Source organism: Sinohyriopsis cumingii, chromosome 17, assembly GCF_028554795.1.
Source record: "Sinohyriopsis cumingii isolate HCF-2022 chromosome 17, ASM2855479v2, whole genome shotgun sequence".
Lineage (NCBI taxonomy): Eukaryota > Metazoa > Mollusca > Bivalvia > Unionida > Unionidae > Sinohyriopsis > Sinohyriopsis cumingii.
Genome location: NC_142977.1, coordinates 24164581 through 24181189, shown reverse-complemented (window position 1 = coordinate 24181189; position 16609 = coordinate 24164581). Strand labels below are relative to the sequence as shown.

The 16609-nt window shown below is 40.8% G+C and overlaps 10 non-coding genes across 10 annotated transcripts; all 10 read right to left on the bottom strand.

The window, feature by feature from the left end:
* Positions 1 to 583: 583 nt before the first annotated feature.
* LOC149778070 (U1 spliceosomal RNA) lies at positions 584 to 747 on the bottom strand. Its single transcript, XR_016415766.1, has one exon. It is a non-coding gene; the product is annotated as a U1 spliceosomal RNA (small nuclear RNA).
* Positions 748 to 2206: 1459 nt separating this feature from the next.
* On the bottom strand, positions 2207 to 2370 carry LOC149778069 (U1 spliceosomal RNA). The gene has a single exon (XR_016415764.1). It is a non-coding gene; the product is annotated as a U1 spliceosomal RNA (small nuclear RNA).
* A 1459-nt stretch (positions 2371 to 3829) lies between these two features.
* On the bottom strand, positions 3830 to 3993 carry LOC149778068 (U1 spliceosomal RNA). The gene has a single exon (XR_016415763.1). It is a non-coding gene; the product is annotated as a U1 spliceosomal RNA (small nuclear RNA).
* Positions 3994 to 5484: 1491 nt separating this feature from the next.
* Positions 5485 to 5648, bottom strand: LOC149778067 (U1 spliceosomal RNA). Its single transcript, XR_016415762.1, has one exon. It is a non-coding gene; the product is annotated as a U1 spliceosomal RNA (small nuclear RNA).
* A 1467-nt stretch (positions 5649 to 7115) lies between these two features.
* Positions 7116 to 7279, bottom strand: LOC149778066 (U1 spliceosomal RNA). The gene has a single exon (XR_016415761.1). It is a non-coding gene; the product is annotated as a U1 spliceosomal RNA (small nuclear RNA).
* A 1457-nt stretch (positions 7280 to 8736) lies between these two features.
* LOC149778065 (U1 spliceosomal RNA) lies at positions 8737 to 8900 on the bottom strand. The gene has a single exon (XR_016415760.1). It is a non-coding gene; the product is annotated as a U1 spliceosomal RNA (small nuclear RNA).
* Positions 8901 to 10359: 1459 nt separating this feature from the next.
* On the bottom strand, positions 10360 to 10523 carry LOC149778064 (U1 spliceosomal RNA). The gene has a single exon (XR_016415759.1). It is a non-coding gene; the product is annotated as a U1 spliceosomal RNA (small nuclear RNA).
* A 1477-nt stretch (positions 10524 to 12000) lies between these two features.
* On the bottom strand, positions 12001 to 12164 carry LOC149778063 (U1 spliceosomal RNA). The gene has a single exon (XR_016415946.1). It is a non-coding gene; the product is annotated as a U1 spliceosomal RNA (small nuclear RNA).
* A 1457-nt stretch (positions 12165 to 13621) lies between these two features.
* LOC149778062 (U1 spliceosomal RNA) lies at positions 13622 to 13785 on the bottom strand. The gene has a single exon (XR_016415758.1). It is a non-coding gene; the product is annotated as a U1 spliceosomal RNA (small nuclear RNA).
* Positions 13786 to 15240: 1455 nt separating this feature from the next.
* On the bottom strand, positions 15241 to 15404 carry LOC149778061 (U1 spliceosomal RNA). The gene has a single exon (XR_016415756.1). It is a non-coding gene; the product is annotated as a U1 spliceosomal RNA (small nuclear RNA).
* Between the last annotated feature and the right edge of the window lie 1205 nt (positions 15405 to 16609).

Sequence of the window (16609 nt, the reverse complement as noted above, 5' to 3'; positions counted from 1 at the left end):
GAAGTTGTTCCTGTTATTTGAAGATATTGTTTCTCTCTCTCTCTCTCTCTCTCTCTCTACTGCAGAGAAGTTCTGTGAAAATAAAACTTGATTTTCGTCGAATCCAGTAAGCATGTTTCCATTTATTTCTCTTTCTTTCTTTCTTTCTCTCACAAATATGCTGGATCGCTGTTACTCAAAGATATTTCACACGTTCGTTGTGAGATGGCTCTTTGAAAGTTGTTTGTTGTAGGGTTTAATGCCATTTTTCAGCACAAGATAGGCTATGCATGGCAGGCAATATAAATGGTGGAGGAAGAACCCGGGAGAAGAAAACTGAACGGAAAGAACTCCCGACCCATGATAACATACTGGCAAGCTTTCTCTGATAACCACATGGGCCAAATCCGAAACTCAAACACACGCAGACAGGTGAGATGGCCGCGATCCGTAATGGTGGGCTATTTAGACCACCCGGGGTACCCACCCCTTGAAAGAGCAGTGTAAGAAATAATAACATTATCGATTGGCACGTGCTAATCAGAGACATCCAGACTAATTTTGTCATAAGCTTGAGATTATTGGTTATTTTTAATTGAATTATCAGGGGTTAGCGCGAACGCAGACCCCCACACTAATAAATAACGACCCCGAGTCACCCACATTTGGGGTGATCGCAGGTTTCAGCCCAACCGAAGTGCAATGGAAAGGCCTCATCCTGGGGAAACCGCCTAGCTGATCACGGTACTCCCTGGTCCAGGTAAGTATGATTTCTTGACGTTTACTGACGTTTATCAACTGACATTTGTGTCTGGAGTAGGAAGTGTGCCTCTAAGTAATGAAAATAAATTAAAACGATTCAGGGCCATGGTACTGCTGATGTCTTAGTATTCCGAATAACTTTATAGCTTATGTTTCAACATTACAAAAGTAACTGAAATGTCTTCAAATAGTCCTTTATTTGCAATTTCAGTTTCTTTTACGGTGGATATGTGCTATATAGGTTTGCTCGGACGGCAGGGGATAGTTTCGTATATTGGCCCCTGGCAAATTTCTTAACTTGAGGCAACGGTGCGTATTTTTCAGCTATTATGGTTTTTTAATTAAATATATGGATACATTTTTCAATTCCGCGTTTCGGGCTTGTCTTGTTCTTGAAACTGATATCAGCCATTGACCTCCCATAGTTACTTCACAGCAAATTGACAGTGAAATAGCAATAGTCGTCTAGCAAGAACTATGGTCAATCACATCCAGCTGTTTAGTACACAATGCTTTCCCGAACTGTTACGTAGGGAAAGGGATTGTGTTTGCACTGGCAAGATCGCTTGGTGTCATAAATGAAAAATGCAGGTATAAATTTGAGGTTGCAGTGCATCAACCTCTTTTGCTATGAACCACTGCAAATCGACTTGTCAGGTCAAAGGAATACTACTATTTGTTTCCTCTGTTTTATTAAATATGAAATCTTTGTTCCACTGATTGGAAAGCTACGCTTCGCCGTACTCCGAGTCTAGAAGCTTTGGATTGTTGAAAGTGCTGCTGATACAGAAGTAACTGGTGATGCAGATGATCTCTACAATGAGACTTATGATGAAGCTGTCACTGCTTTTGATAAGGACAACAAGCTTGCTGTATTAACGAAGTTGTTCCTGTTATTTGAAGATATTGTTTCTCTCTCTCTCTCTCTCTCTCTCTCTCTACTGCAGAGAAGTTCTGTGAAAATAAAACTTGATTTTCGTCGAATCCAGTAAGCATGTTTCCATTTATTTCTCTTTCTTTCTTTCTTTCTCTCACAAATATGCTGGATCGCTGTTACTCAAAGATATTTCACACGTTCGTTGTGAGATGGCTCTTTGAAAGTTGTTTGTTGTAGGGTTTAATGCCATTTTTCAGCACAAGATAGGCTATGCATGGCAGGCAATATAAATGGTGGAGGAAGAACCCGGGAGAAGAAAACTGAACGGAAAGAACTCCCGACCCATGATAACATACTGGCAAGCTTTCTCTGATAACCACATGGGCCAAATCCGAAACTCAAACACACGCAGACAGGTGAGATGGCCGCGATCCGTAATGGTGGGCTATTTAGACCACCCGGGGTACCCACCCCTTGAAAGAGCAGTGTAAGAAATAATAACATTATCGATTGGCACGTGCTAATCAGAGACATCCAGACTAATTTTGTCATAAGCTTGAGATTATTGGCTATTTTTAATTGAATTATCAGGGGTTAGCGCGAACGCAGACCCCCACACTAATAAATAACGACCCCGAGTCACCCACATTTGGGGTGATCGCAGGTTTCAGCCCAACCGAAGTGCAATGGAAAGGCCTCATCCTGGGGAAACCGCCTAGCTGATCACGGTACTCCCTGGTCCAGGTAAGTATGATTTCTTGACGTTTACTGACGTTTATCAACTGACATTTGTGTCTGGAGTAGGAAGTGTGCCTCTAAGTAATGAAAATAAATTAAAACGATTCAGGGCCATGGTACTGCTGATGTCTTAGTATTCCGAATAACTTTATAGCTTATGTTTCAACATTACAAAAGTAACTGAAATGTCTTCAAATAGTCCTTTATTTGCAATTTCAGTTTCTTTTACGGTGGATATGTGCTATATAGGTTTGCTCGGACGGCAGGGGATAGTTTCGTATATTGGCCCCTGGCAAATTTCTTAACTTGAGGCAACGGTGCGTATTTTTCAGCTATTATGGTTTTTTAATTAAATATATGGATACATTTTTCAATTCCGCGTTTCGGGCTTGTCTTGTTCTTGAAACTGATATCAGCCATTGACCTCCCATAGTTACTTCACAGCAAATTGACAGTGAAATAGCAATAGTCGTCTAGCAAGAACTATGGTCAATCACATCCAGCTGTTTAGTACACAATGCTTTCCCGAACTGTTACGTAGGGAAAGGGATTGTGTTTGCACTGGCAAGATCGCTTGGTGTCATAAATGAAAAATGCAGGTATAAATTTGAGGTTGCAGTGCATCAACCTCTTTTGCTATGAACCACTGCAAATCGACTTGTCAGGTCAAAGGAATACTACTATTTGTTTCCTCTGTTTTATTAAATATGAAATCTTTGTTCCACTGATTGGAAAGCTACGCTTCGCCGTACTCCGAGTCTAGAAGCTTTGGATTGTTGAAAGTGCTGCTGATACAGAAGTAACTGGTGATGCAGATGATCTCTACAATGAGACTTATGATGAAGCTGTCACTGCTTTTGATAAGGACAACAAGCTTGCTGTATTAACGAAGTTGTTCCTGTTATTTGAAGATATTGTTTCTCTCTCTCTCTCTCTCTCTCTCTCTCTACTGCAGAGAAGTTCTGTGAAAATAAAACTTGATTTTCGTCGAATCCAGTAAGCATGTTTCCATTTATTTCTCTTTCTTTCTTTCTTTCTCTCACAAATATGCTGGATCGCTGTTACTCAAAGATATTTCACACGTTCGTTGTGAGATGGCTCTTTGAAAGTTGTTTGTTGTAGGGTTTAATGCCATTTTTCAGCACAAGATAGGCTATGCATGGCAGGCAATATAAATGGTGGAGGAAGAACCCGGGAGAAGAAAACTGAACGGAAAGAACTCCCGACCCATGATAACATACTGGCAAGCTTTCTCTGATAACCACATGGGCCAAATCCGAAACTCAAACACACGCAGACAGGTGAGATGGCCGCGATCCGTAATGGTGGGCTATTTAGACCACCCGGGGTACCCACCCCTTGAAAGAGCAGTGTAAGAAATAATAACATTATCGATTGGCACGTGCTAATCAGAGACATCCAGACTAATTTTGTCATAAGCTTGAGATTATTGGTTATTTTTAATTGAATTATCAGGGGTTAGCGCGAACGCAGACCCCCACACTAATAAATAACGACCCCGAGTCACCCACATTTGGGGTGATCGCAGGTTTCAGCCCAACCGAAGTGCAATGGAAAGGCCTCATCCTGGGGAAACCGCCTAGCTGATCACGGTACTCCCTGGTCCAGGTAAGTATGATTTCTTGACGTTTACTGACGTTTATCAACTGACATTTGTGTCTGGAGTAGGAAGTGTGCCTCTAAGTAATGAAAATAAATTAAAACGATTCAGGGCCATGGTACTGCTGATGTCTTAGTATTCCGAATAACTTTATAGCTTATGTTTCAACATTACAAAAGTAACTGAAATGTCTTCAAATAGTCCTTTATTTGCAATTTCAGTTTCTTTTACGGTGGATATGTGCTATATAGGTTTGCTCGGACGGCAGGGGATAGTTTCGTATATTGGCCCCTGGCAAATTTCTTAACTTGAGGCAACGGTGCGTATTTTTCAGCTATTATGGTTTTTTAATTAAATATATGGATACATTTTTCAATTCCGCGTTTCGGGCTTGTCTTGTTCTTGAAACTGATATCAGCCATTGACCTCCCATAGTTACTTCACAGCAAATTGACAGTGAAATAGCAATAGTCGTCTAGCAAGAACTATGGTCAATCACATCCAGCTGTTTAGTACACAATGCTTTCCCGAACTGTTACGTAGGGAAAGGGATTGTGTTTGCACTGGCAAGATCGCTTGGTGTCATAAATGAAAAATGCAGGTATAAATTTGAGGTTGCAGTGCATCAACCTCTTTTGCTATGAACCACTGCAAATCGACTTGTCAGGTCAAAGGAATACTACTATTTGTTTCCTCTGTTTTATTAAATATGAAATCTTTGTTCCACTGATTGGAAAGCTACGCTTCGCCGTACTCCGAGTCTAGAAGCTTTGGATTGTTGAAAGTGCTGCTGATACAGAAGTAACTGGTGATGCAGATGATCTCTACAATGAGACTTATGATGAAGCTGTCACTGCTTTTGATAAGGACAACAAGCTTGCTGTATTAACGAAGTTGTTCCTGTTATTTGAAGATATTGTTTCTCTCTCTCTCTCTCTCTCTCTCTCTCTCTCTCTCTCTCTCTCTTTCTCTCTCTCTCTCTACTGCAGAGAAGTTCTGTGAAAATAAAACTTGTTTTTCGTCGAATCCAGTAAGCATGTTTCCATTTATTTCTCTTTCTTTCTTTCTTTCTCTCACAAATATGCTGGATCGCTGTTACTCAAAGATATTTCACACGTTCGTTGTGAGATGGCTCTTTGAAAGTTGTTTGTTGTAGGGTTTAATACCATTTTTCAGCACAAGATAGGCTATGCATGGCAGGCAATATAAATGGTGGAGGAAGAACCCGGGAGAAGAAAACTGAACGGAAAGAACTCCCGACCCATGATAACATACTGGCAAGCTTTCTCTGATAACCACATGGGCCAAATCCGAAACTCAAACACACGCAGACAGGTGAGATGGCCGCGATCCGTAATGGTGGGCTATTTAGACCACCCGGGGTACCCACCCCTTGAAAGAGCAGTTTAAGAAATAATAACATTATCGATTGGCACGTGCTAATCAGAGACATCCAGACTAATTTTGTCATAAGCTTGAGATTATTGGTTATTTTTAATTGAATTATCAGGGGTTAGCGCGAACGCAGACCCCCACACTAATAAATAACGACCCCGAGTCACCCACATTTGGGGTGATCGCAGGTTTCAGCCCAACCGAAGTGCAATGGAAAGGCCTCATCCTGGGGAAACCGCCTAGCTGATCACGGTACTCCCTGGTCCAGGTAAGTATGATTTCTTGACGTTTACTGACGTTTATCAACTGACATTTGTGTCTGGAGTAGGAAGTGTGCCTCTAAGTAATGAAAATAAATTAAAACGATTCAGGGCCATGGTACTGCTGATGTCTTAGTATTCCGAATAACTTTATAGCTTATGTTTCAACATTACAAAAGTAACTGAAATGTCTTCAAATAGTCCTTTATTTGCAATTTCAGTTTCTTTTACGGTTGATATGTGCTATATAGGTTTGCTCGGACGGCAGGGGATAGTTTCGTATATTGGCCCCTGGCAAATTTCTTAACTTGAGGCAACGGTGCGTATTTTTCAGCTATTATGGTTTTTTAATTAAATATATGGATACATTTTTCAATTCCGCGTTTCGGGCTTGTCTTGTTCTTGAAACTGATATCAGCCATTGACCTCCCATAGTTACTTCACAGCAAATTGACAGTGAAATAGCAATAGTCGTCTAGCAAGAACTATGGTCAATCACATCCAGCTGTTTAGTACACAATGCTTTCCCGAACTGTTACGTAGGGAAAGGGATTGTGTTTGCACTGGCAAGATCGCTTGGTGTCATAAATGAAAAATGCAGGTATAAATTTGAGGTTGCAGTGCATCAACCTCTTTTGCTATGAACCACTGCAAATCGACTTGTCAGGTCAAAGGAATACTACTATTTGTTTCCTCTGTTTTATTAAATATGAAATCTTTGTTCCACTGATTGGCCAGCTACGCTTCGCCGTACTCCGAGTCTAGAAGCTTTGGATTGTTGAAAGTGCTGCTGATACAGAAGTAACTGGTGATGCAGATGATCTCTACAATGAGACTTATGATGAAGCTGTCACTGCTTTTGATAAGGACAACAAGCTTGCTGTATTAACGAAGTTGTTCCTGTTATTTGAAGATATTGTTTCTCTCTCTCTCTCTCTCTCTCTCTCTCTCTCTCTCTACTGCAGAGAAGTTCTGTGAAAATAAAACTTGTTTTTCGTCGAATCCAGTAAGCATGTTTCCATTTATTTCTCTTTCTTTCTTTCTTTCTCTCACAAATATGCTGGATCGCTGTTACTCAAAGATATTTCACACGTTCGTTGTGAGATGGCTCTTTGAAAGTTGTTTGTTGTAGGGTTTAATACCATTTTTCAGCACAAGATAGGCTATGCATGGCAGGCAATATAAATGGTGGAGGAAGAACCCGGGAGAAGAAAACTGAACGGAAAGAACTCCCGACCCATGATAACATACTGGCAAGCTTTCTCTGATAACCACATGGGCCAAATCCGAAACTCAAACACACGCAGACAGGTGAGATGGCCGCGATCCGTAATGGTGGGCTATTTAGACCACCCGGGGTACCCACCCCTTGAAAGAGCAGTGTAAGAAATAATAACATTATCGATTGGCACGTGCTAATCAGAGACATCCAGACTAATTTTGTCATAAGCTTGAGATTATTGGTTATTTTTAATTGAATTATCAGGGGTTAGCGCGAACGCAGACCCCCACACTAATAAATAACGACCCCGAGTCACCCACATTTGGGGTGATCGCAGGTTTCAGCCCAACCGAAGTGCAATGGAAAGGCCTCATCCTGGGGAAACCGCCTAGCTGATCACGGTACTCCCTGGTCCAGGTAAGTATGATTTCTTGACGTTTACTGACGTTTATCAACTGACATTTGTGTCTGGAGTAGGAAGTGTGCCTCTAAGTAATGAAAATAAATTAAAACGATTCAGGGCCATGGTACTGCTGATGTCTTAGTATTCCGAATAACTTTATAGCTTATGTTTCAACATTACAAAAGTAACTGAAATGTCTTCAAATAGTCCTTTATTTGCAATTTCAGTTTCTTTTACGGTGGATATGTGCTATATAGGTTTGCTCGGACGGCAGGGGATAGTTTCGTATATTGGCCCCTGGCAAATTTCTTAACTTGAGGCAACGGTGCGTATTTTTCAGCTATTATGGTTTTTTAATTAAATATATGGATACATTTTTCAATTCCGCGTTTCGGGCTTGTCTTGTTCTTGAAACTGATATCAGCCATTGACCTCCCATAGTTACTTCACAGCAAATTGACAGTGAAATAGCAATAGTCGTCTAGCAAGAACTATGGTCAATCACATCCAGCTGTTTAGTACACAATGCTTTCCCGAACTGTTACGTAGGGAAAGGGATTGTGTTTGCACTGGCAAGATCGCTTGGTGTCATAAATGAAAAATGCAGGTATAAATTTGAGGTTGCAGTGCATCAACCTCTTTTGCTATGAACCACTGCAAATCGACTTGTCAGGTCAAAGGAATACTACTATTTGTTTCCTCTGTTTTATTAAATATGAAATCTTTGTTCCACTGATTGGAAAGCTACGCTTCGCCGTACTCCGAGTCTAGAAGCTTTGGATTGTTGAAAGTGCTGCTGATACAGAAGTAACTGGTGATGCAGATGATCTCTACAATGAGACTTATGATGAAGCTGTCACTGCTTTTGATAAGGACAACAAGCTTGCTGTATTAACGAAGTTGTTCCTGTTATTTGAAGATATTGTTTCTCTCTCTCTCTCTCTCTCTCTCTCTACTGCAGAGAAGTTCTGTGAAAATAAAACTTGATTTTCGTCGAATCCAGTAAGCATGTTTCCATTTATTTCTCTTTCTTTCTTTCTTTCTCTCACAAATATGCTGGATCGCTGTTACTCAAAGATATTTCACACGTTCGTTGTGAGATGGCTCTTTGAAAGTTGTTTGTTGTAGGGTTTAATGCCATTTTTCAGCACAAGATAGGCTATGCATGGCAGGCAATATAAATGGTGGAGGAAGAACCCGGGAGAAGAAAACTGAACGGAAAGAACTCCCGACCCATGATAACATACTGGCAAGCTTTCTCTGATAACCACATGGGCCAAATCCGAAACTCAAACACACGCAGACAGGTGAGATGGCCGCGATCCGTAATGGTGGGCTATTTAGACCACCCGGGGTACCCACCCCTTGAAAGAGCAGTGTAAGAAATAATAACATTATCGATTGGCACGTGCTAATCAGAGACATCCAGACTAATTTTGTCATAAGCTTGAGATTATTGGTTATTTTTAATTGAATTATCAGGGGTTAGCGCGAACGCAGACCCCCACACTAATAAATAACGACCCCGAGTCACCCACATTTGGGGTGATCGCAGGTTTCAGCCCAACCGAAGTGCAATGGAAAGGCCTCATCCTGGGGAAACCGCCTAGCTGATCACGGTACTCCCTGGTCCAGGTAAGTATGATTTCTTGACGTTTACTGACGTTTATCAACTGACATTTGTGTCTGGAGTAGGAAGTGTGCCTCTAAGTAATGAAAATAAATTAAAACGATTCAGGGCCATGGTACTGCTGATGTCTTAGTATTCCGAATAACTTTATAGCTTATGTTTCAACATTACAAAAGTAACTGAAATGTCTTCAAATAGTCCTTTATTTGCAATTTCAGTTTCTTTTACGGTGGATATGTGCTATATAGGTTTGCTCGGACGGCAGGGGATAGTTTCGTATATTGGCCCCTGGCAAATTTCTTAACTTGAGGCAACGGTGCGTATTTTTCAGCTATTATGGTTTTTTAATTAAATATATGGATACATTTTTCAATTCCGCGTTTCGGGCTTGTCTTGTTCTTGAAACTGATATCAGCCATTGACCTCCCATAGTTACTTCACAGCAAATTGACAGTGAAATAGCAATAGTCGTCTAGCAAGAACTATGGTCAATCACATCCAGCTGTTTAGTACACAATGCTTTCCCGAACTGTTACGTAGGGAAAGGGATTGTGTTTGCACTGGCAAGATCGCTTGGTGTCATAAATGAAAAATGCAGGTATAAATTTGAGGTTGCAGTGCATCAACCTCTTTTGCTATGAACCACTGCAAATCGACTTGTCAGGTCAAAGGAATACTACTATTTGTTTCCTCTGTTTTATTAAATATGAAATCTTTGTTCCACTGATTGGAAAGCTACGCTTCGCCGTACTCCGAGTCTAGAAGCTTTGGATTGTTGAAAGTGCTGCTGATACAGAAGTAACTGGTGATGCAGATGATCTCTACAATGAGACTTATGATGAAGCTGTCACTGCTTTTGATAAGGACAACAAGCTTGCTGTATTAACGAAGTTGTTCCTGTTATTTGAAGATATTGTTTCTCTCTCTCTCTCTCTCTCTCTCTCTCTACTGCAGAGAAGTTCTGTGAAAATAAAACTTGATTTTCGTCGAATCCAGTAAGCATGTTTCCATTTATTTCTCTTTCTTTCTTTCTTTCTCTCACAAATATGCTGGATCGCTGTTACTCAAAGATATTTCACACGTTCGTTGTGAGATGGCTCTTTGAAAGTTGTTTGTTGTAGGGTTTAATGCCATTTTTCAGCACAAGATAGGCTATGCATGGCAGGCAATATAAATGGTGGAGGAAGAACCCGGGAGAAGAAAACTGAACGGAAAGAACTCCCGACCCATGATAACATACTGGCAAGCTTTCTCTGATAACCACATGGGCCAAATCCGAAACTCAAACACACGCAGACAGGTGAGATGGCCGCGATCCGTAATGGTGGGCTATTTAGACCACCCGGGGTACCCACCCCTTGAAAGAGCAGTGTAAGAAATAATAACATTATCGATTGGCACGTGCTAATCAGAGACATCCAGACTAATTTTGTCATAAGCTTGAGATTATTGGTTATTTTTAATTGAATTATCAGGGGTTAGCGCGAACGCAGACCCCCACACTAATAAATAACGACCCCGAGTCACCCACATTTGGGGTGATCGCAGGTTTCAGCCCAACCGAAGTGCAATGGAAAGGCCTCATCCTGGGGAAACCGCCTAGCTGATCACGGTACTCCCTGGTCCAGGTAAGTATGATTTCTTGACGTTTACTGACGTTTATCAACTGACATTTGTGTCTGGAGTAGGAAGTGTGCCTCTAAGTAATGAAAATAAATTAAAACGATTCAGGGCCATGGTACTGCTGATGTCTTAGTATTCCGAATAACTTTATAGCTTATGTTTCAACATTACAAAAGTAACTGAAATGTCTTCAAATAGTCCTTTATTTGCAATTTCAGTTTCTTTTACGGTGGATATGTGCTATATAGGTTTGCTCGGACGGCAGGGGATAGTTTCGTATATTGGCCCCTGGCAAATTTCTTAACTTGAGGCAACGGTGCGTATTTTTCAGCTATTATGGTTTTTTAATTAAATATATGGATACATTTTTCAATTCCGCGTTTCGGGCTTGTCTTGTTCTTGAAACTGATATCAGCCATTGACCTCCCATAGTTACTTCACAGCAAATTGACAGTGAAATAGCAATAGTCGTCTAGCAAGAACTATGGTCAATCACATCCAGCTGTTTAGTACACAATGCTTTCCCGAACTGTTACGTAGGGAAAGGGATTGTGTTTGCACTGGCAAGATCGCTTGGTGTCATAAATGAAAAATGCAGGTATAAATTTGAGGTTGCAGTGCATCAACCTCTTTTGCTATGAACCACTGCAAATCGACTTGTCAGGTCAAAGGAATACTACTATTTGTTTCCTCTGTTTTATTAAATATGAAATCTTTGTTCCACTGATTGGAAAGCTACGCTTCGCCGTACTCCGAGTCTAGAAGCTTTGGATTGTTGAAAGTGCTGCTGATACAGAAGTAACTGGTGATGCAGATGATCTCTACAATGAGACTTATGATGAAGCTGTCACTGCTTTTGATAAGGACAACAAGCTTGCTGTATTAACGAAGTTGTTCCTGTTATTTGAAGATATTGTTTCTCTCTCTCTCTCTCTCTCTCTCTCTCTCTTTCTCTCTCTCTCTCTACTGCAGAGAAGTTCTGTGAAAATAAAACTTGTTTTTCGTCGAATCCAGTAAGCATGTTTCCATTTATTTCTCTTTCTTTCTTTCTTTCTCTCACAAATATGCTGGATCGCTGTTACTCAAAGATATTTCACACGTTCGTTGTGAGATGGCTCTTTGAAAGTTGTTTGTTGTAGGGTTTAATGCCATTTTTCAGCACAAGATAGGCTATGCATGGCAGGCAATATAAATGGTGGAGGAAGAACCCGGGAGAAGAAAACTGAACGGAAAGAACTCCCGACCCATGATAACATACTGGCAAGCTTTCTCTGATAACCACATGGGCCAAATCCGAAACTCAAACACACGCAGACAGGTGAGATGGCCGCGATCCGTAATGGTGGGCTATTTAGACCACCCGGGGTACCCACCCCTTGAAAGAGCAGTGTAAGAAATAATAACATTATCGATTGGCACGTGCTAATCAGAGACATCCAGACTAATTTTGTCATAAGCTTGAGATTATTGGTTATTTTTAATTGAATTATCAGGGGTTAGCGCGAACGCAGACCCCCACACTAATAAATAACGACCCCGAGTCACCCACATTTGGGGTGATCGCAGGTTTCAGCCCAACCGAAGTGCAATGGAAAGGCCTCATCCTGGGGAAACCGCCTAGCTGATGACGGTACTCCCTGGTCCAGGTAAGTATGATTTCTTGACGTTTACTGACGTTTATCAACTGACATTTGTGTCTGGAGTAGGAAGTGTGCCTCTAAGTAATGAAAATAAATTAAAACGATTCAGGGCCATGGTACTGCTGATGTCTTAGTATTCCGAATAACTTCATAGCTTATGTTTCAACATTACAAAAGTAACTGAAATGTCTTCAAATAGTCCTTTATTTGCAATTTCAGTTTCTTTTACGGTGGATATGTGCTATATAGGTTTGCTCGGACGGCAGGGGATAGTTTCGTATATTGGCCCCTGGCAAATTTCTTAACTTGAGGCAACGGTGCGTATTTTTCAGCTATTATGGTTTTTTAATTAAATATATGGATACATTTTTCAATTCCGCGTTTCGGGCTTGTCTTGTTCTTGAAACTGATATCAGCCATTGACCTCCCATAGTTACTTCACAGCAAATTGACAGTGAAATAGCAATAGTCGTCTAGCAAGAACTATGGTCAATCACATCCAGCTGTTTAGTACACAATGCTTTCCCGAACTGTTACGTAGGGAAAGGGATTGTGTTTGCACTGGCAAGATCGCTTGGTGTCATAAATGAAAAATGCAGGTATAAATTTGAGGTTGCAGTGCATCAACCTCTTTTGCTATGAACCACTGCAAATCGACTTGTCAGGTCAAAGGAATACTACTATTTGTTTCCTCTGTTTTATTAAATATGAAATCTTTGTTCCACTGATTGGAAAGCTACGCTTCGCCGTACTCCGAGTCTAGAAGCTTTGGATTGTTGAAAGTGCTGCTGATACAGAAGTAACTGGTGATGCAGATGATCTCTACAATGAGACTTATGATGAAGCTGTCACTGCTTTTGATAAGGACAACAAGCTTGCTGTATTAACGAAGTTGTTCCTGTTATTTGAAGATATTGTTTCTCTCTCTCTCTCTCTCTCTCTCTCTACTGCAGAGAAGTTCTGTGAAAATAAAACTTGATTTTCGTCGAATCCAGTAAGCATGTTTCCATTTATTTCTCTTTCTTTCTTTCTTTCTCTCACAAATATGCTGGATCGCTGTTACTCAAAGATATTTCACACGTTCGTTGTGAGATGGCTCTTTGAAAGTTGTTTGTTGTAGGGTTTAATGCCATTTTTCAGCACAAGATAGGCTATGCATGGCAGGCAATATAAATGGTGGAGGAAGAACCCGGGAGAAGAAAACTGAACGGAAAGAACTCCCGACCCATGATAACATACTGGCAAGCTTTCTCTGATAACCACATGGGCCAAATCCGAAACTCAAACACACGCAGACAGGTGAGATGGCCGCGATCCGTAATGGTGGGCTATTTAGACCACCCGGGGTACCCACCCCTTGAAAGAGCAGTGTAAGAAATAATAACATTATCGATTGGCACGTGCTAATCAGAGACATCCAGACTAATTTTGTCATAAGCTTGAGATTATTGGTTATTTTTAATTGAATTATCAGGGGTTAGCGCGAACGCAGACCCCCACACTAATAAATAACGACCCCGAGTCACCCACATTTGGGGTGATCGCAGGTTTCAGCCCAACCGAAGTGCAATGGAAAGGCCTCATCCTGGGGAAACCGCCTAGCTGATCACGGTACTCCCTGGTCCAGGTAAGTATGATTTCTTGACGTTTACTGACGTTTATCAACTGACATTTGTGTCTGGAGTAGGAAGTGTGCCTCTAAGTAATGAAAATAAATTAAAACGATTCAGGGCCATGGTACTGCTGATGTCTTAGTATTCCGAATAACTTTATAGCTTATGTTTCAACATTACAAAAGTAACTGAAATGTCTTCAAATAGTCCTTTATTTGCAATTTCAGTTTCTTTTACGGTGGATATGTGCTATATAGGTTTGCTCGGACGGCAGGGGATAGTTTCGTATATTGGCCCCTGGCAAATTTCTTAACTTGAGGCAACGGTGCGTATTTTTCAGCTATTATGGTTTTTTAATTAAATATATGGATACATTTTTCAATTCCGCGTTTCGGGCTTGTCTTGTTCTTGAAACTGATATCAGCCATTGACCTCCCATAGTTACTTCACAGCAAATTGACAGTGAAATAGCAATAGTCGTCTAGCAAGAACTATGGTCAATCACATCCAGCTGTTTAGTACACAATGCTTTCCCGAACTGTTACGTAGGGAAAGGGATTGTGTTTGCACTGGCAAGATCGCTTGGTGTCATAAATGAAAAATGCAGGTATAAATTTGAGGTTGCAGTGCATCAACCTCTTTTGCTATGAACCACTGCAAATCGACTTGTCAGGTCAAAGGAATACTACTATTTGTTTCCTCTGTTTTATTAAATATGAAATCTTTGTTCCACTGATTGGCCAGCTACGCTTCGCCGTACTCCGAGTCTAGAAGCTTTGGATTGTTGAAAGTGCTGCTGATACAGAAGTAACTGGTGATGCAGATGATCTCTACAATGAGACTTATGATGAAGCTGTCACTGCTTTTGATAAGGACAACAAGCTTGCTGTATTAACGAAGTTGTTCCTGTTATTTGAAGATATTGTTTCTCTCTCTCTCTCTCTCTCTCTCTACTGCAGAGAAGTTCTGTGAAAATAAAACTTGATTTTCGTCGAATCCAGTAAGCATGTTTCCATTTATTTCTCTTTCTTTCTTTCTTTCTCTCACAAATATGCTGGATCGCTGTTACTCAAAGATATTTCACACGTTCGTTGTGAGATGGCTCTTTGAAAGTTGTTTGTTGTAGGGTTTAATGCCATTTTTCAGCACAAGATAGGCTATGCATGGCAGGCAATATAAATGGTGGAGGAAGAACCCGGGAGAAGAAAACTGAACGGAAAGAACTCCCGACCCATGATAACATACTGGCAAGCTTTCTCTGATAACCACATGGGCCAAATCCGAAACTCAAACACACGCAGACAGGTGAGATGGCCGCGATCCGTAATGGTGGGCTATTTAGACCACCCGGGGTACCCACCCCTTGAAAGAGCAGTGTAAGAAATAATAACATTATCGATTGGCACGTGCTAATCAGAGACATCCAGACTAATTTTGTCATAAGCTTGAGATTATTGGTTATTTTTAATTGAATTATCAGGGGTTAGCGCGAACGCAGACCCCCACACTAATAAATAACGACCCCGAGTCACCCACATTTGGGGTGATCGCAGGTTTCAGCCCAACCGAAGTGCAATGGAAAGGCCTCATCCTGGGGAAACCGCCTAGCTGATCACGGTACTCCCTGGTCCAGGTAAGTATGATTTCTTGACGTTTACTGACGTTTATCAACTGACATTTGTGTCTGGAGTAGGAAGTGTGCCTCTAAGTAATGAAAATAAATTAAAACGATTCAGGGCCATGGTACTGCTGATGTCTTAGTATTCCGAATAACTTTATAGCTTATGTTTCAACATTACAAAAGTAACTGAAATGTCTTCAAATAGTCCTTTATTTGCAATTTCAGTTTCTTTTACGGTGGATATATGCTATATAGGTTTGCTCGGACGGCAAGGGATAGTTTCGTATATTGGCCCCTGGCAAATTTCTTAACTTGAGGCAACGGTGCGTATTTTTCAGCTATTATGGTTTTTTAATTAAATATATGGATACATTTTTCAATTCCGCGTTTCGGGCTTGTCTTGTTCTTGAAACTGATATCAGCCATTGACCTCCCATAGTTACTTCACAGCAAATTGACAGTGAAATAGCAATAGTCGTCTAGCAAGAACTATGGTCAATCACATCCAGCTGTTTAGTACACAATGCTTTCCCGAACTGTTACGTAGGGAAAGGGATTGTGTTTGCACTGGCAAGATCGCTTGGTGTCATAAATGAAAAATGCAGGTATAAATTTGAGGTTGCAGTGCATCAACCTCTTTTGCTATGAACCACTGCAAATCGACTTGTCAGGTCAAAGGAATACTACTATTTGTTTCCTCTGTTTTATTAAATTTGAAATCTTTGTGCCACTGATTGGCCAGCTACGCTTCGCCGTACTCCGAGTCTAGAAGCTTTGGATTGTTGAAAGTGCTGCTGATACAGAAGTAACTGGTGATGCAGATGATCTCTACAATGAGACTTATGATGAAGCTGTCACTGCTTTTGATAAGGACAACAAGCTTGCTGTATTAACGAAGTTGTTCCTGTTATTTGAAGATATTGTTTCTCTCTCTCTCTCTCTCTCTCTCTCTCTCTACTGCAGAGAAGTTCTGTGAAAATAAAACTTGTTTTTCGTCGAATCCAGTAAGCATGTTTCCATTTATTTCTCTTTCTTTCTTTCTTTCTCTCATAAATATGCTGGATCGCTGTTACTCAAAGATATTTCACACGTTCGTTGTGAGATGGCACTTTGAAAGTTGTTTGTTGTAGGGTTTAATGCCATTTTTCAGCACAAGATAGGCTATGCATGGCAGGCAATATAAATGGTGGAGGAAGAACCCGGGAGAAGAAAACTGAACGGAAAG